The sequence below is a fragment of the Pipra filicauda genome, unplaced genomic scaffold (assembly GCF_003945595.2).
Source record: "Pipra filicauda isolate LSUMZ 115617 unplaced genomic scaffold, ASM394559v2 scaffold31_size4109673_pilon, whole genome shotgun sequence".
Taxonomy (NCBI): Eukaryota; Metazoa; Chordata; class Aves; order Passeriformes; family Pipridae; genus Pipra; species Pipra filicauda.
This window is the reverse complement of record NW_024104443.1, coordinates 1,062,277-1,080,732: the sequence shown is the minus strand read 5'-3', so window position 1 is coordinate 1,080,732 and position 18,456 is coordinate 1,062,277. Positions and strand designations below refer to the sequence as shown.

General features: G+C 37.9%; 1 protein-coding gene across 1 annotated transcript in view; it reads right to left on the bottom strand.

Annotated features, from left to right (window-relative positions):
• LOC113997805 (protein sidekick-1-like) overlaps positions 1-18,456 on the bottom strand; it is a 120,099-nt gene that overhangs the window by 16,526 nt on the left and 85,117 nt on the right. The gene's annotated exons all lie outside the window — the stretch shown is intronic.

The window sequence follows — 18,456 nt, the reverse complement described above, 5'->3', positions numbered from 1 at the left end:
ACAACAATTAAATTTAAATTGCATTTTACTACCTCATTCTAAACCTTGACTGGAAAGGACTGATGCATCATGGTGAATATTTCATTAAAATATCAGGTTATTTTTCAAATATACTTCTGCAGCTAAGAATTTTCACACAATGGTATAAAGTATTCCCTTAAAATGGATTTCCTGAACTTTTATCAAAGACGGTATCTGATTTTATATTGGAAGAGTACTGAAGCAACTGTATTTAAATCAGTCTTTCTTCCTCAATTTCATATGTCAAGTAAATGAACCCACACTACCCATTTTTGTCCTGCTATAGATAAAAAAGATAACCCGCTTTTTGGATACCTCTATTATAATCCCTGAATGCAAATACAGTATCAGCTGAGGTTGATGGATAGTGCTTTTAAAGGTTTAATTGGGGATGGAATTAAATTGTTTTAGGACTCGGCAAGTTCTGTGAGGAAGCCTACATATTTCTCGAGTAAGTGACATTTATTTCTTTTAAATGCACAGTCACAGGGAGACATGATTTCAATGGGTAACTTTTTTTTTTTTTTTTGCCTTGAACAGGTCACATAACTAATTGTCAAGTTAGTTACTGGGTAATTGCCAATCATATATTTGATTTGGATGGAAGAAATATTGAACTAAAGATTGCAAACCTGTTGCACTCTATCCCAAGAGGCAAACTAAACATTCTGTAATGTATAGTTATGATTAGCTTTCCACAATTCAATAGAATAGGAGTCCCAAGCGGCCAGAATGAGTGTTTCACACTGATAGCTAAGTAGATTTAATTAAAAACTCTCTTTTTTTTTTAATGGAAGCATCACTTCTCTATTTCAGGATTACCTAAATGGCACTGCAGAGTCCAGTTGGCTTCTATGCTCCTCATTTCTTGATGCAAACACAGATCAAATGTTTTTCCCAAATCTTGGCTAACACACAGAATTGCTGAAAAGAACAAACAACCCAGTTCATTCCCTCAGAAACTTCTACAATTCTAAGATAAACACCACAAAGTGACTTGCTACAGGAAAACCTGTTTTAATATTTCCAACCTTTCTTCCCTATTTTGAGGCCCAAACAGTCCCTGTTATCTCTCCTAACCTTCTTCCATTTTTCCCTACAAACAGCCTTAGATGAACTACAAAAATACATTTGCATGCTACGCTGAGACAACAGAAAAAAGCTAGAGCAGGTTTTCTCATTATAAAAAAGAAAATCTTACTATCAACTGCTTAAAACTCCTTAAATATAACTATTCTTTGCATTCAGAAAATCTACTCCCTAACACTGCCATCTCTTTAAAGACCATCCATTCACTACAGGATCACTTCTTGAAGATTCCCTTTTAAGAAAAGATTTCTCAAGTTTTATTAGAAACACTCAGAACTGAAAGGAGGAGGGCCCACAGAACCACAGAGGAGTTTTTATAGGACCTAGATTCTGATAGAAAAAAAAAAAGACAGTGGTTGGTAACATGACTCCATTAAAATTCAACATAAAATTCTCTCAGTTATCCCCAAATACACCGAGAAAGATTTTCCCTCATGCAATTGTATCATTCTTTTCTTAGAATTGATTTCTTTAGCAGACCAGCCAAGGAGAAAAAAAATAATGAGCTGATATCATTTTAACGGAGCCTCAAGCAGCTCCTAATGTATTAACCTAAAGTCCCACTAAAGCTTCCTTTTCCCATTTAATTTCTACACCTCATGTTTTAGTTTCACTTTCTGACCTCCTGTAATAATTCAGTTCAGTCAGGACAAAAAAAAAAAAATTGGTTTGTTGTGTATCAGAAGGCAATCACTACTCATGTTTTTTTTAAATTCCTGGAAAATTGTAGAATCACGGAATGGTTTGGGTTGGAAGGGACCTTAAAGATTAATCCATTCCACCCCCCTGCCATGGGCAGGGACACCTTCCACTATCCCAGGTTGCTCCAATCCCTGTCCAACCCAGCCTTGAACAATTCCAGGGATGGGGCAGCCACAGCTTCTCTGGGCAACCTGTGCCAGGGCCTCACCTCCCTCACAGGGAAGGATTCCTTCCCAATGTCCCACCTAAATCTACCCTCTTTCAGTGTAAAGCCGTTACCTGCCGCAAGATCAAAAATCAAGAAGCTGGAGATGATGTTCTTAAGCTATGTTTAGTGTAGTTCAACCACCAAAAAAACTGCAGAATTATTATTTTTTTTAAATATTCATGAGGATCTCTTAAGGTTACAAATGCACTGAGAGAAAAAGGCGCGTGCAAAGCGGGCAAATGAAAGAGAACCCATTAACCACCAAAACCTCCAAAGAAACCTCCAACCTCTCTGGGCTGAATTTGGTATCAAAGCACAACCTCTGTGCTTTTTATATTCTCTTCATATCTGTGATGTTTACAGAGACTCACGGAGCTCGCAAGGAAATAAGTTGTTCCTGTTTGAATCCCGGCCCACAGCGGGTGGAAGGCAACGCTGCCTTACCCAAAGAGAATCCAAAGATAGCAGGATTTCCTTCATTATTTTAACCACAAAGGAAGCTATTGTTGCTGCTACATAATCTCCAATCTCCAACTACTGCAGGGCAGTCTGATCACACTGATATCTATCCAGCAATTTATATATATATATAAATATATATCTGCTAAATATTCCAGCTGACACCAGGATGAAGGCAAGACGAAACCCTACAGAACATTTAACAGAACAGAAAAGGTAACAACATAAATGTGCTTTCCACAAGTTCATCCCTGGTATAAGAGTCATTCTCAGTTGGTTACATTGTAGAAGATAAATGAAATCCAAAAGGTAAACAGCTTAGGAGTGCCTGGAAGTACCAGAACAGAAACACCAGTGCAGCAAGAAGAAAAAAAAAAACCCACAGCAAAGGCACTGCCAGATTTGAAAGCCATGTCAGGCCACCTATTTATTATTTCAAGGAGAGAATTATTACTAAACAGCACAACAGCTATGAATATCCAGAGAAGATATAAACACATCTCTTTTGATGAAGGGGACTGGAGGGGAAATGATTCATGCAAAAACCTTTGTTAAAAGCAACGCCCACTCCTTGCTGTTATTGTTATTTTGCTTAAATGCAACTTGTAATTTTCTTTTTTTGCTCTTTAAACTTGAAAAACGTTAATAGGTTTATAAATTGGATAATACCTGCCTCAACAAACCCAGCTCAAAGGAGCTCAGTGGTTCTGCTGAATTGAAGGGTGGTGAGCACAGGCTGAGCAGAGACAGGATTGTTCACATCCTCGTCTGATGCTGGACTAGGACAGGAATTAAAACAAAGCACGATCCAAAGTTCACAGAACTCAACTGAAATATTCCCCTCATCTTTAGCTAACTCTGGATCAGGCACCTGGTGAGTGCTTGGGTCAGAAACAGGAGCACAGAGTGATCCCTGCAGAGCTCTCAGAGGATCTCATTGAAGGATTTGTGTGGACACTCCCAAAGGGTTGGATCAAAGGCTCTCTGGAAAACTCACATAAATTGGCTCCCTTCGTTTTCCCAAAAATCATCCCTTATTTCTGCATCTTTGACACTAAACCCTTTCAGAACTATCCAAGTGGAATTCTTTCACCACTTCAAGGATAATACACAGATCTAGAGACTACAGAATTATTTTCAACAATACTGATGAAACATATGATTTCTTCTTGTCAAATTGGAAGAAACATGTCACTATTCTAGAAAACATAACTGAGCTTGACATATCTGAAGGCAAAAAAAAAGGAGTTAGTTGATTAATCTGGAAATTTTATTTAATTTTCTTCAGGTTATAAATAAGCAGCAAGTTAATACTGTTTTCAACTTTTGACAGTTCTAATGTTAATTACATGTACTGGATTTTATAAATCAATACTTCTTACACAAAGTGTTATTTAACTTGTCAAGTGTAGCGATAGATCAATGCATTTACTGTTCTTGCTAACATTGATGGATGACATACATCAAAAGCATATGTAAAGGAAAAATAAAAGATTTATTTATAAGTCAGACAGGGTTAAACCCCAGTTAGGCAGACAGGGAACTTAAACAGTGTTTGGAAAATAACATCATAACTTTATTAAGGAGCGAAAGATTTTCTTCTTGTTTGGGTTTTTTTAGGTTTAGGGTTTGTGTTTGGGTTTTTTTTGAGTTTGGGTTTTGTTTGGGGCTGATTTGTGGGGTTTTTTTTTTGCTTTTAATATCAAGGCCTGAAGCGATCAGCAGCAGATTGTTCTGTGTACAGAACTATCATATTAAATCTCTGTATCCTATAGGGTAGAGGAACAATAAATTGCACATCCCAAACTTCAAATATATTTTACTAAAGCACCATATCCCTCTGATCAGCACATGGGACTTCCATCTAAACATACTTATAGGTGATAAAATAAAATAAAGCACAGTTTTTAATTACTTCACTGTTTGCAAACATGCTACAGTCAATGTGCTTTAAATTTTAAAGGATGTGCAAGTACAATTTTGATCATAAATCATCTTCGAGATTGCATTCACTGCATTATGAGCTGTAATAAAAGAAACACTCAGTTAAAAACTATTCTAAGAGCCAGTACTAATGCACCTGAACATCTTGAAGAGATATACAGCTCACAGTGCAACTAATATTCGTTACTCATTTGTGCCATTTGTAAAAAAAGACATTATGTTAAAATCATGAAATCCCAAAGAACTGAAAGCTATTACTCTGTATGTAACTACAGTAAATCAATAAAATATTGGTTAAACCCCATTATCAGAAGCATGTATATATACAGAATGTATAATCATGTACTGAAATAGAAGGGAAAATTGTTTTCCTTCCAATGTGGATAAATTTCTCAAGACACAAGTAATAATTGCACTATATATCATTTCCAATTCACAAAATGGCAAAAAAAGTCCTTTTGTATTAAAAATTGTCATCAGGATGGGCTTTTTCAAGTTACAAAAGGTAATGAATGTAAACTTGAAGTGTTATCCTTTGGAAGTAATTCCTATAATTATTACATTTCAGTGCAATTCATCTGACTAGAAAATAAAAAGACACCTCTGTCCTATCACCACAATATTCAACTAAGTACAAAGAGGCTCTACTCCATTAGCTCTGTTACTCTGAACAATGAGAAAAGACCATTTATAAAGTTACCCTCAAACCTTGGGAAAAGATGAAATTCTATTTAACCAAAATTTTTAAAGAAAAAAAAAAAAAAAAAAGAGCACTTAGTCTACTACTAAGATATGTCCTGCAGGACAGTCTTAACACCTTAATGAGGCTGACAATGCAAAAAAAAAGGTCATGAGTTTGTCTTCAGTTTGAGTATTTTGCCTAAAATAATCAGGCAAAAGGCTGCCCTTCACATAAATGGTTCTTCTAAATCATTAAAGGAGAAAGTGGATCAACTGCTTCGTGTAAAGCTTGGTTTTTTAAGTCTGGTAGAGTTTTGTGTAAGTCCTCAGATGAGAAAATATTATCCAATTGAAAGTAGGAATTCTGCACATGTAACCTTTGTGTCCTGCTTTAAACTGTGGGTCAGGACATAGTCCATGAGCGACTGCCCGAGGGATCTCACACAGAACTCCAAGTGCTGCCTCCTTGCAGAAATACAGCATCAAGCTTAGTCCCATCTCACTGGTGCACAACACACGGGCTGTCAAAGAAGAAAACTACCCAACACCTGCATGTGAGACTTATTATACTGTGTCATAACCCTGCTCTCATGCAATCCAAGTCAGAAGCACCTGATCATCTGTGTTGGAGCCTAATGAAATAAATACAGATATCCTGCTCAATCCTGCTCGGCAGCGCGACACAAACGGAGAGCAAAGCTCTGAACCCAGACCCCCTGACAACAGCAAAGATGTGCATTCACAGGGAATGTGGAATCAGCCAGAACTCCCAGTCATGAGCACTCCTGTACCCTGGAAGAGGGAAGCCCTGGGCGGGTTTACAAGTTCTATAAAATTGCTCACTGGGGGAAACAATCTGCCAGCTTAATTCTCAGCAGGATTTCACCAGTCCCTCCAGTCATCTGTTTCTGCTCTATACGTTCACATACATCATCAAGCTGACAATTTAGAAACTGGACCAGATGGATGTATAACCCCAAACAGTGCTGTTTGTTAAATCTAAAAGCTATTAATCAGAATAATTTCCTTTATTAAACTCTGTGGGAGAAAAGGACAAATACAGATGACGTATTACCCATATTTACAGGGAGTGCATCACAGGACAGCACAGACTGAGCTTATTTTCACCCGGCCCCAGAGAAAAACGGTGACAGCAGAAATGTTCCTCCTAAAAAAAGTAGATTATTGCAGGACAAAGAAAGCAGGAAAGGGCATCCTAAATGCTTTCTTTGAGTAGATAAGGTATGTTATTTTCCCCAGAGGAAATAATTACATTCTCTGAAAGGAATGGCAGCTTCAAGTTATTTTTAAACAAAGAGCAGTTCTTTGTGTAACAGGAGCACTGACTTCTTTTGAGAAGCGATAGGTGAGACTAGATCAACTAAACCAACTCCACCTTCCACCAGGCACTTAATGCCAACCCAGCTGGAAAACAACTTGGGCTATTTGAGTTTTAAAGCCTCACAAATAACACTGCCTGCTCTCCCTCTCCTGATTCACACACTGGAATGTGTAATTCTTCATATATTTAGATACATGGCCAAAAAATATCAAGGTATACTTCCTGTTCTTCCAAACTAAAGCTGTAAAACAAAACCATTTATCCACAGCACGTGCAAAAACATTCCAATTCCAACAACAAACTTGTACAAGCAAATGGGAGAAATAGAGTCCTCTAGAAACACTTGGAAAATGGTTTCTTCTGTATCAAAGATTTACAAAAGAAAAGAAAGCCTGTAGCTATTTGCTTAACAGACAAAAGATTTCTATAGATTAATTAATTTTGGAGTAGGCCACTGAAGCAGAACACAGTTGTAATCCTTTAGTGATACTCTGACACGTTTCTGCAAACCAACCTGATTTTGTAGGTTCTGTTGTGGGTAAAACACACCCACCCTGGCACAGAGGAACTGAAGTGATCCCAGTAGTCAGGTCACAGGGCAGCCTTCTGGGCACTTCCACTACTTTACTCCCCATCATGGTGTGAACAAGACAAAACCAATAAAAAAAGCCCATGTTATGGACCTGCTGGATGGGGCCTGGAGCAACCTGGGATAGTGGGAGGTATCCCTGCCCATGGCAGGGGGTGGAACTGGATGAGCTTTAAGGTCCTTCCAACCCAAATCATTCTGTGATTTTATCAATCTATTTATTGGAAAAAAAAAAATAGAGAGCAGTTTGGCCCAAATATCATTGAACCTTCTGTGACGTTTTCCTATTACTTACAGTTATTATTTCAAGGGGCTATCCTATAAATACTCCTATTCATACATTTTTCACATGCAGAACTTTCCTTGATGTAGTTTATGAAAATGTATTTCCCTAGCATGGATTTCAAAAGGCTTCTTTGTGGAGGAGAATCTCTGAAAACACCTTCAGCCAGAACCCCTGTCTGCCTTAAGAGTAAACAGCCTGAAATGTTGGTGCATTATTGCTGGCTCATTAAGAAGCAAATTAGTTGTTTTTGTCTTTGTTTAGCAATACTCAACAGGTACTTATTCTGACTTGGTTTTAATGTGCAAACACATTAAATTAAGGTATTCCGTGGTTATAGGAAACATTTACTGGACAAAGGCCAATCCAGCAGCCTCACAGCAAAAATTATTATTTCTGTATTAAAGATTCATATGTCAAATTACATGACACTTTTCTACATGTGCTTTTTGCCAACCCATTGTATTTAGCAAAAGTTGATGACTTTTCTCCTTCTAGTTCCTATTTACAATGTATCTGAAACACAATTTATTACAAAAATAAATAAAAGTAATAAAACCAGTATACATGACAAAACAGCATGACCAGAGCTGACCTTCTCCTCTGTGTATACAACCAAACCATCACAATTGTGTGTGCAAAGTTCAAGAGCAGCCTCTCTCATTTCTCTTCTCTATATATAGAAAGCTAGTTCTATTAATAAACAGTCAGCCCAAATTAGCATGAAGACAATATTTATTTAGTTTAGACTTTTGGCCTTTAGTTTATATCAGCTTAGAAGTAAACAGAAAAAGCACAATGGCAAATAAAACAATGAAGCAGTAAAAATAACACAATGATGGATTAAAATATATTGTTCTAGTTGGGAGTCAATAGGGCAAGTGCTTTATAAAAATTATGTTTTCCTTTGACAAAATCAGTACAATACTTGCTGGTACAAACAATAAAAAAACCTCCCATAAAACTCTTCCGACTTCGCTTTCCATTTTAATGGCTGCAGGCAAAATTCAGAATACATTTGTCAAGTTGATATCATCAACACAACAGGGGTATGCCTGACTTGTTCTACATTTGTTCTGAAAGTTCACTTCAGAGGCCATCAGCCAAGAAAGAAGAACCCAGGAAACCAAAATCATTCCTACCAGGCAGACACAGAAATATATCTTCAAATATTTAAGAGAAGTTTCAGTAAATATTATCACATATTACTCTGCAAGGCATCAATCACATTCAGTTTAACACTGAAGACCAACCAATCTGAAAATTAAAGGTGATTCGCACTCTCTCTTTGCTCAGTTTAATGAGACATCTGAGTCTGATCCCTGACAACCACTGCCAACATCTTTAACTTTTTTCCTGACATCAGAAATTGATTTCAAAGACAGATACTGAGAAGGCAAGAATACTACAGAAAAGGACATAAGAAAAGCACTGCAAAAGAGAAAATCAAATGTATAGCCTTAGCCTCTTTTTTTTTTCTCCCCTTTGGTGCTTGAAAATCATCTGCATCATTAAGCAACTGAATTTCCATTATAAATTCCTAAATGCATCTGAACCTCACTCTTGTGCCTTTGAAATGAATACCAGCCAAGTATATTCAAAACAATTCTTTGCTTTCATACATTGTTCATGTTCTATTTTTATTCACTTTGATAATACCTGGGCAAGGCTTTTTTTGCCACATATTGAAAGCCTGTTCTTTCACAAAAGTACATGCCTTTACACTTATTATTTTTTTCTGTTTTAATTTCCTAGATTTCTTCTTTTCCAGACAGGACAAATATATCATGCAGATAAAAAAAAAACAAAACAACTGCTTGAACTATGTCATTTTATGATTTGCCCATAGATGGAATGAATGAAGGGTTAGTTGACCTGAGTGATAAAACCAACATTTATAAAATTATTTAAATGCCAAAAACAAGCCCAAATCCTTACTAACCATACCTTGGCTGAGAAGGCACTGAACCCTTTTCATTGAGGTTTTCCATTAAAAACCCCCAATGAAAACTATTGTAACAGGAATTACTGTGTCATTTAATGGGTTTCAAGGATAACATGGAATGGGTTTGGGCTGCTTATTTTTAATGAGGGCACAACGATATCAGGGCAAGAAGCTTCACTTTGGCACCAATACAATGCTTGTAAGAGAGGGATCTCAACAGCTGTCCTGTACAGATGGTTGCTTTTACTTACAAAGCTTTGAACTGAAGAAAGATTAAATCTATGGATGGGGGACCTTTACCTTGCAGCTCTGCCTGCACAGTTGGCAGAGGAAAAACAGCTAAGATAAACAAGGCATTTATTATAATCTATCTTATGCACACAGTATTTCTTAAATGGACAAAACACCGTGTTTGTTTGATTTTAGCAGCGTGTGGTTCCCACTGAGAGTCCTGGAATTCTTCCGGGAGAAAAAAAACAAATAAGAAATTCCATCTTTGTTGTATTCCCGTCAGAATGTCCAGTGGTGGACAAACCAGAAAACTCAAACAAATACAAATTACACAGAGGGAAAGAATCTCAGGCAAAGTCAGAAGTAACCAGCACAAAAGCAGATTGCCAGGCACTGCATGACTAATGGTACCTGCCTGTGTTCCAAGGTAATTAATCCTATTTTTCATTGCTAGTCGAAAGTCTTGAAAGAGCCATTCCTGGAGAAAATGATGTTTTTCTTTAAAACAAGGCAAAAGTGTGAAGGATTTGATTTGCTGTGTTGACATAACCTTAGCAAGCAGCAATAAACACTATTCAGTGAAAATGTATTTGTATCAAGTTCACAAAGCTCAAACTGCTGTTCTGAGCTGAGCCTTCCTTTATGGAAGCCAGTTTCCATACTGACTTTTTAAAGATCTTGGTGAATTCCCTGGTTTACTACAACTGTTTACTGCAAATTGCTGCCTGATAACAACTGTTCATGTGTCACAAGAGCATCCATATCAGTAACAGAGGTTTTATTGAGCCTTAAAATTGGATATCAATATATGAGAGAAAGAAACTACAAAATCCATGGCAGCCATCACATGATTTCCAGCCTTTTACTTTTAAGGAGTGCTTCTAGTGCACATAGAGGTTCCAAGGAAATATTAATTAATTATATTCTGGCAGCTATGCACTATTTGGAAGCCAAAATGGAAGGAATCTGCAAACTTTTAAGGTGAAAATTTATTCTAAATTGCTCTAGAGAATTTGAGAGCTCTAAATTCTCTCAGGAGATTGAAAAGTGAAACCGATCTTTTGATTTTTATCAACCACATTTAGAACAGAAATACTTTTTTATAGAGGAGAAGTGGAACCATAAAACACTACTGAAGCACAAAACCCCCCAAAATTCTGGAAGACAAAGGAGTTGAACTATTTGTATATTCCCTGGAATGACAAATATTTCTGAAAACTCAACACTGTATGTTGTTCCTCATCTTCTCACAGTAAACAACTATAAAACGTGCCCAACAAGCAGAGAGGGAGAGAAGAGCAGAAGTTTTGAAATCTGGTGTAGTTTTTGGGTCAGGGGGTCGACACATTGGCAGAACTGATCTTTCACCCCTAAAACAAGGGAGACTCAGCAGCAATTTCTTTTAATTTATGATTACATTTCACCCGAGTCGATTCCAAATGAATTGTTCTCGCAGCAGCTGCACACGAGCTCCTGCTTTCATAAAACACACTTGGAGGACTCAGTTTGTGGCATCAGCCTATTGACAAATGACTTTTGAAAACATGACAAGTTCGGGTTCCGTCTCCGTGTGTATCCTGTAGGATACAAACCCCGATGGATCGCGTTTCTCGCCTCCATCCCTCAGGGGAACACAACTCATTTCACGATGGTCTGATTGTGAACCTCGCTGCCAAGTCCCCGAGCTGATACAATTTGAAAACCTGTATCGAGAAACCACTCAAAAGTACATTTTCTCCTCATTGTTCAGTGAAAGAACACTGCCTCAGTGCTTCCACATTTCCCTTCTGATCTATTTAACTCAAACACGCTTTTTGTAATGCCACTGTGCCCTCAGACACCAACCATCACCCACAGACCTACGGGATGTATCCAACAACCACGGCTGCTCCATCTATGGAGCACCAGCCACCTGAGATCAGGTGTCCACTCTGCAGCTCACCCCTTGCTGACACCTTTGGAAGTGAACCAAGAGAGACTTTTCACAGACAGACAGACCCAAACAAAAACACCCACGGCGACTACGCAAATAAAAAGAGCAATCTCCTCTTCTATTCTGAAGGTGTCGTCAGGGATAAGATTATAAAGTATTTATATCACACGCTCCTAATAAACAGAGTTGGATCATTAATGAAAATAAGCTTCATGAGTTCAAAATAAATCTTTGTACACCCATTATTTTAAAACTGTCGTACTCCATCTAAGTCGATGCAGTTTTTCAATTTTAAGGGCAGCAGTGGTTCTGCCATCTATTTCTCCATGCAAAAAAGATTTCAACTATTAATTCTCGTTCAAGCTCTCAAAAAAAAAAAAAAATTACCCTCAAGCACAGAGCAGAATAAAATATTTCAGCTCAAAATTCAAGCAATTAAGAAAAAGTTTTCAGCAGCCAGATATGCCCTATAAAAAATAAACATGTATAGGCAAAATAAATCATTGTAGCTACTCCATCGTAATGATACAGGTTTATGTATCATTATGATATTTATACACATTTAATGCTTTCATTCTTCTTAACACTTGCCCTCTGTTCATTACCAAGCACTGAAAATAGCCCTTTTTTCTCTCATTTCTTTCATGGGAACCTTTGCTTGTCTAAACAAGCTATTTAGGGAAAATGTAGTAACAGTTTATCAGTTCATCCTTCTCTCTATTGATACAATGATTAGAAGCTACATAAATATGTATATTTATCTCAATGGACACATTAAGAATCCATTTATTATGGACTGAAAGGGTTGAAATTGCAGATGAATTCATAGAGAAATAAATCTGCATGGATCAACAGGGTCCACAGTATGTGGGATTGTCACTCCTTGGAAGAAAACAGCAGGAAAGCAGAAGATGCCTGAAAGGTTCCCAAGCTTTGGAGAACATGTGGGTAAAGCTGTAGGAAAACCTGCTCCACCAAGTTAAACTGTAAAGAAACAGAAGCTCAACAGAGACACTGTGTAAGTTTAACACAAAAAAGGCATGGAAAGGGGGGGACTGTGGCACGGGTTGGGTGAAATCAGGTTAGATGAACTCAGTGGAGAGATGGAAAACAGAAAGAGAAGAATCTGAATCAGACTGTTTCCCAAAGGAGGTACTTGTGTCTGAGATGAAAAAAGATCAAGAAACTTGAATTCTAAAAGGAACATTGTCTCAAATACTGAAAATACACTGCAGTGGAGAGGAGTGTTGTGGTAAATTTTCACAGGCATTTTGATTCCCTGTCTTGAATTCTCCTCAAATACACAATATACAACATAATTTCTCTTTGCTTTAACCTGAGACCCAGAACTTTGTGTGGAAATTCCAGAATCCCAAATAGGGTCTAGTAACTCAACTACATTCTGTTCATGCTGTCTCTGGTGAAAACAAAATGGTAAGAAAGCGTATGTCTTTAAAATCAGATTAAAAACAAGCATGCACGAAATAGAAAATACAGATTTACAAAACTAAGTTATTTCTTATTTGCTGCTCATTTCTTCAAACTGCACAGGCTGCCAGATGATGTACCCAGTCATCCATTAACTACTTTAATTACAGCGACAACTAAAGGTGGACAGGTTGGAGTTTTTTGGTTGCTTTTTCCTCTCATTTATTTTCCCCTTTCCCCACAGATTCCACAGCCACTGGAAGCTACTATGACCGTTCCTTTCTCCCTAGCACACACCTTCAAATCCACCCCTGAAGACAGAATCTCCCAGCTGACTGTAAATTGTTTCTAAATTAGAGCCACAAACTGCACTGATCTAAAATTCATTTCTTTAACCCCGCTTGAAAAGCCAACTTTCCTCCCTCTTATCTCTCCTTGCCACCCAAATAATAGATGACAGTCATCTGTTTTATGTTAGACTATCATCCCCAGATCTCTCCTGCTGATTCATTCTCAGCTTTCACAGCACAGGCACGAGTTGTCAGGAAGAGCTATGCTGGCTGCATTTCCCATATGGAATCCAGCAGCTGGAGTTCACTCATTAGAGCAGGCAAAAAAATCCCGATATAAATTAAAGAGAGCAAAACAACACAGTGACAAACACATCTTCCTTTACCCCAAGTACAACACTGAGAAGTGTGTAAAGCAAGTACAGTGTCCTGTCTGCCAGGGAATCAACAAAGTCCAGTTATCTGTGGATATGCTGGTGCCTATGAAATTCCCCTGTTTTCAAATTCCAATAATCCCAAAGTCTTCCCCTTCATTCATGACTCCCTAAGCGGCATTAGCTCAGCCCCACACATAACACCAGGTCCCCTCCACACCCCTACACCTCTATCCCTCATCAAATCTCCAGCTTGCTTCCACCTTTGGTAAATGCAAATCAAACTGTTTTCCTGTCTGTAGGTTATGCTTAAACCAATCCAATTATTTAACTAATTTTTTTTAACAGCTCAGACAAATTAGTTCCTATGAAGACTTTTATCCTTAAGATAATCAACTTTCTGTTAGTAACATTTAAGCAGTCTGTAACACTCCACAAGTGATACTGAGCTAATGAGATACTTCCAAGCTTCAAACTTCCTCAGTGGCATTTTAAATTAAACTTTTTAATTCATGTCAAGGAAATTCCTAAATTTTAATGGTTTAATAGAGTAGCGTGAGATTCCCTTCACAGTTTGGATTTTGTTGCTTCCATAAAAAGACCTATTTTAATGCAAGATTTCAGGAGTTTAACTGTTTTCATAGTAATGAGAAAATCTAACACAGTATTATTTTGTTTCAGAAGGGAAAACTGCCTGCAGTAAGGAAGTGTATTAAAAGGGGCAGAAAGGTTAAACAGCAGGATAGAGAAAGCCAAGAAGAAAAGATCCTTCAAAAATCAAAGTTCAAAAGATAGAGAGAAAAAAAATAGCTCAAAGCCTTGTGTGGTAAATGTGAAAAAATACAGTGAAGGCACCCCCTCCCTCTCACCTCCCTTAGCAAAAAAAAACTTCCAAGAAAAATTTTATACAGACAACAACAAAACACAAGCCCCCCAAAAAATACCCACAAAAAATCCTTACACATGTAGTTTTTCACATCCATTTGGAAATTATATATATTACAGAATAGACGATTTCACCACCAGTTAATGCTTCATTTACAAGGAAAAGGGACTTCAGCTCAAATAATTATCGTGACCATTGACTGAATGTTTGATGTTAAACAGCACATTGCAAGACAAATCAAATATTTTAAGAGAACTATTTAAATATAGATATCCGAAAACTGGTGAGCCACCTGCATTTAAATTCTTGTGTCTGTGAACAAGTTTAGCAAAGGACTCTCCCATTCTAAGTTTAGTGTGATGTTTGAAGAATTCTATAAACCTGGGAACTGCAGCAGATTTTATCATCTGCCACAATACCACAAAATTTAAACAAAAGGTAGCTCAATTTGGCTTGTGCAAGAAGCACAACGGATACTGTTTGATCCAGTGAACACAGAGAATCATCCAAAGAACTCTTTGCATTAATCAGGTTTTAGTGCTAAATGGCCAGAAGAACTAAGAGGTAATTTGAAGACTTTCTGATAAGCTGTGAAGCCAGGGATCAGATCCTGAGCTCCACTTCACATTTTCACTTTGCCCTTCAACAGAAAAGACATGTCTGAGCTTTAGCACAAAGAAATTCTATTGTAGTTCTATAGTTACTATTATTTCTGTTGTAATAATTAATACATACGTATTAAAAATCAATACTGCAAACAGAGTTACCATGGAGGAAACTAAGTTTGCCATTATTCCTCAGTTTGCCACTCCTTCATTTTTTAATCTTTTTCATTAAATGGATCGGTTTACTCTAGAAAAAGCAATCTGTATTTGATATAGTTTTTGCTGTTATTTTTCTTCCAAGAACAAGCATCTGGATATTAAAATGCCATGTACTGATAGTTTATTTAGGTGGAATTATCTGCATTGGGAGCTATCACTGGGAAGACAGTTCTTAGAGGAGTCATCACTTGTACCTTAACTGACCAAAAACCAGCACTGCTCTGTTGCCAAAGAGATTAAACATGCAAGATGGAAACCATGAAAAAGTAGCACATCGATACAGAAACAAACAGAACTGTCCTTTAAATATGAAACAGAGGAATATGCACTATATTTCACAGGAATATTGATCTTTGGAACATTAATGGCAAAGTGTCCAAGCACCTTTATTTAAAGGAAGGCTTCAATGAAATTCCCGGTCGATTTTTTTTCTTTAAAAAAATCACAGAAAAATGCTCTAAGGCCACGCATGATGAATTGGAAAAAACTTCTGATGGATGTAGCACATGTTTGTGGATCACAAGATTTAATGTAAGAACTGTAAAGCAGTATGTCAGATGAAAGTCAGATTCTCAAACATCAGATCCAAGAGCTCAGATTTATTGCCAGCCCCCACCCTCGTCGTACATCTCCTTTGTCAAGCTTTAGCCATGACTGGCATTAGTGGAGCTTTGGCCTTGGAATTGTGCTAGTAATCAGACATGATGCTGGGAGTGACACTCAGAGCTGACTGATTAGAAAGGAAACACCCAGGGAACAGCATTCCCAAACCAAGTGCTTCACTACCCCTGGCAAAAGAGTTGAAAATAGTTTGCTTAAGGGTAAATCCAAAGAGCTGGTAAAGAAAGATCATGGCATGAAAAGGATCTGGACCTGTTAATTGTGGTTTTTTACGTTTTCTGGTTCTTGCTGTGTGCACTTTGTACCTTTAGAGCAATGAGTAATTAATGCTTTGTTTGGTGACTGGGTTTGGATCATTTTCCCCATGTTGCTGCTCACAGACCCAACAGGGAAAACCAGCTTGTGGATGCTCAACTGGGCACGTGGTACTAAAATAGTTGGAAAAAAACCCATCCAGAGCATTGTGTCTAGGAAAATGGGTACAGAAGTTTCAACTGGAAGTGGGAAGAGTGAAAGGAACAATCACTCAAGGTATGCAATAAGGAGAATCTGAAAGTTTAAGAACATTTCACCCATCATCATGACACACCTAATGAGGAAAGACCCAGAAGTAACACAATAATTCTCTCTGCACTACAGTCAGAGAACCCTTTGAATAGAACTATCTTATGAAAATACTAAATTTAAAGCCCATCTTCCCTGTCCAAACTATCAAAGGGGCGTAAGAAATGCTTAAAAATGGGCTTCCCAGGCCATTTCATTCAGTTTTGTAGCACAATCTTCTGAGGAAAGATACGATGCCACTACAATTAAGCAAGTTACTTTTCCTAATTTATTATTTATGATTTTAATATAAGACTTACAGTTGCACTACATAATTGCAATCCATATCCTTGTATCATCCTGTCTTACAAAGCACAATTGTTGAAGTGTTTAGCAATTTACCACTTTGAATTATATTACAAATTCGCCTGGAAGTTGGTTCTTATACTTTGATCTAAAACTATTACCCAAGTCTTGTACAATGTAATTAAATAAATTAAACCAGCCCTTGGGGACCTTTTGCTCTAAAATGAAATTTCAGATCCAAGAGTGCCTGTAACCTTTACTGTAACCATGTCTAAAATGTTACTTGTAATTTCACAACTAATCAGATCTTGACAGAAAGGCAGACACTTGTTGATGCAACCCCTCCTTCCTGATATCCCCAAGGATAAATTTACTACATCATGATTGAAACAAATCCTCTCCTATCAGAGCCCATATTTTAAATGGGGTATTACAGGTTCTGAAGAAAGGCTTCTGGAATATTGCTGCTCACTTGTAACCCATGGATATCACTCATCCTCTACCACAACCGCTGGACTGGTCAGCTCATTGAAAAAATTCATATTTTCTGACACATGACATTTTCCTTTCAATTCAGATGACATAAAAACCAGGCTGACTGCAACACCCACGTTAGCAGTGACCAGTCATGTTACGTCAGTACCAGGAAAGGTGCAGTTGAAGCACCAGTGTAAAAGGCCACATTTAACATGGATCACTGACACAGTGAATGAAGGCAAATACTTTTAATCCTACCTCTAAAAAAAGAAAAATCAATTATCACTAAGTGAAGAGCAAGAATTAACTGGACAGACAGCAGCTTAAGTGTCATTATGAAAACATGCAATCAAAATCTGTGCAAAAAGCTACGCTCGTAAAGAATGTAAGCACACAACAAAATATGGGCTCGAGACAATCACAGGAACCAGTCACAATGAATTTTTACATGACAGCTAAAAATTCCACCCCTTGGTTCATTGAGCAGGGCTCTGCTACCCTGGGCAGGGTCTGTGATTTGAGCAGCTCACACACAGAAGTAACAGGTGACAACACATCAGCTGAATGTTAAGCCTGGTGCCTTGATTCCTCCCCCCAGAAGTTCTTAGGAGAAGCTCCAGCTGAGCTGGGACACAGCCCAGGGGCTGGGCTACAGCCTGACAATGTCAGTTCAGCAGCTCCTAAAGGAGGAACTGGGGACCATCCACTGCCAGTCTTGTTAGTGCATCCTCTGATGTTATTTGTTCCTGCTGACACATTAGAGTTTAAAGCCTGTCAGTGGCCATTGATCAAATACAAGGATTTTTTAAACCTGGACACCACCGGCCAAAAACCTGCCAGTCAGTGATGGCTGCTCGAGACTTTGCATCCTTCACTTCACCTGTTTTCCTCCTCATTAGAAGGTCTTTTATAGGAATGACATTGAGCAGGAGAATGTTCTGCCATCTGAAAAATTTGTAATTTTATCCACAGCAACAGGACCATCATCTCCCAAGGGTCACCTCCCACCTTCCTGCCTCCGCCTGACAGTCCCTGTGCTCCGACATCAGCAAAACACTTGCCCTCAAGGTGTCCCTGCTCAAGGTGGTTCTGCAATTACAGAAGCACCAGTTGTGCTCCTTGGAGCTCTGTAACAGTAAGAGCTGATTTTTCACCCAGTATCTTACATTGCTTTTTTGCCAGTTAGGCAATAGTTTGAAAAGTACAATAAATAACTCTTTCACAGTCGGCTGGACAGCTCATAGGTTTTATCTCAAACAACTATTAGGCACTTAGCTAAG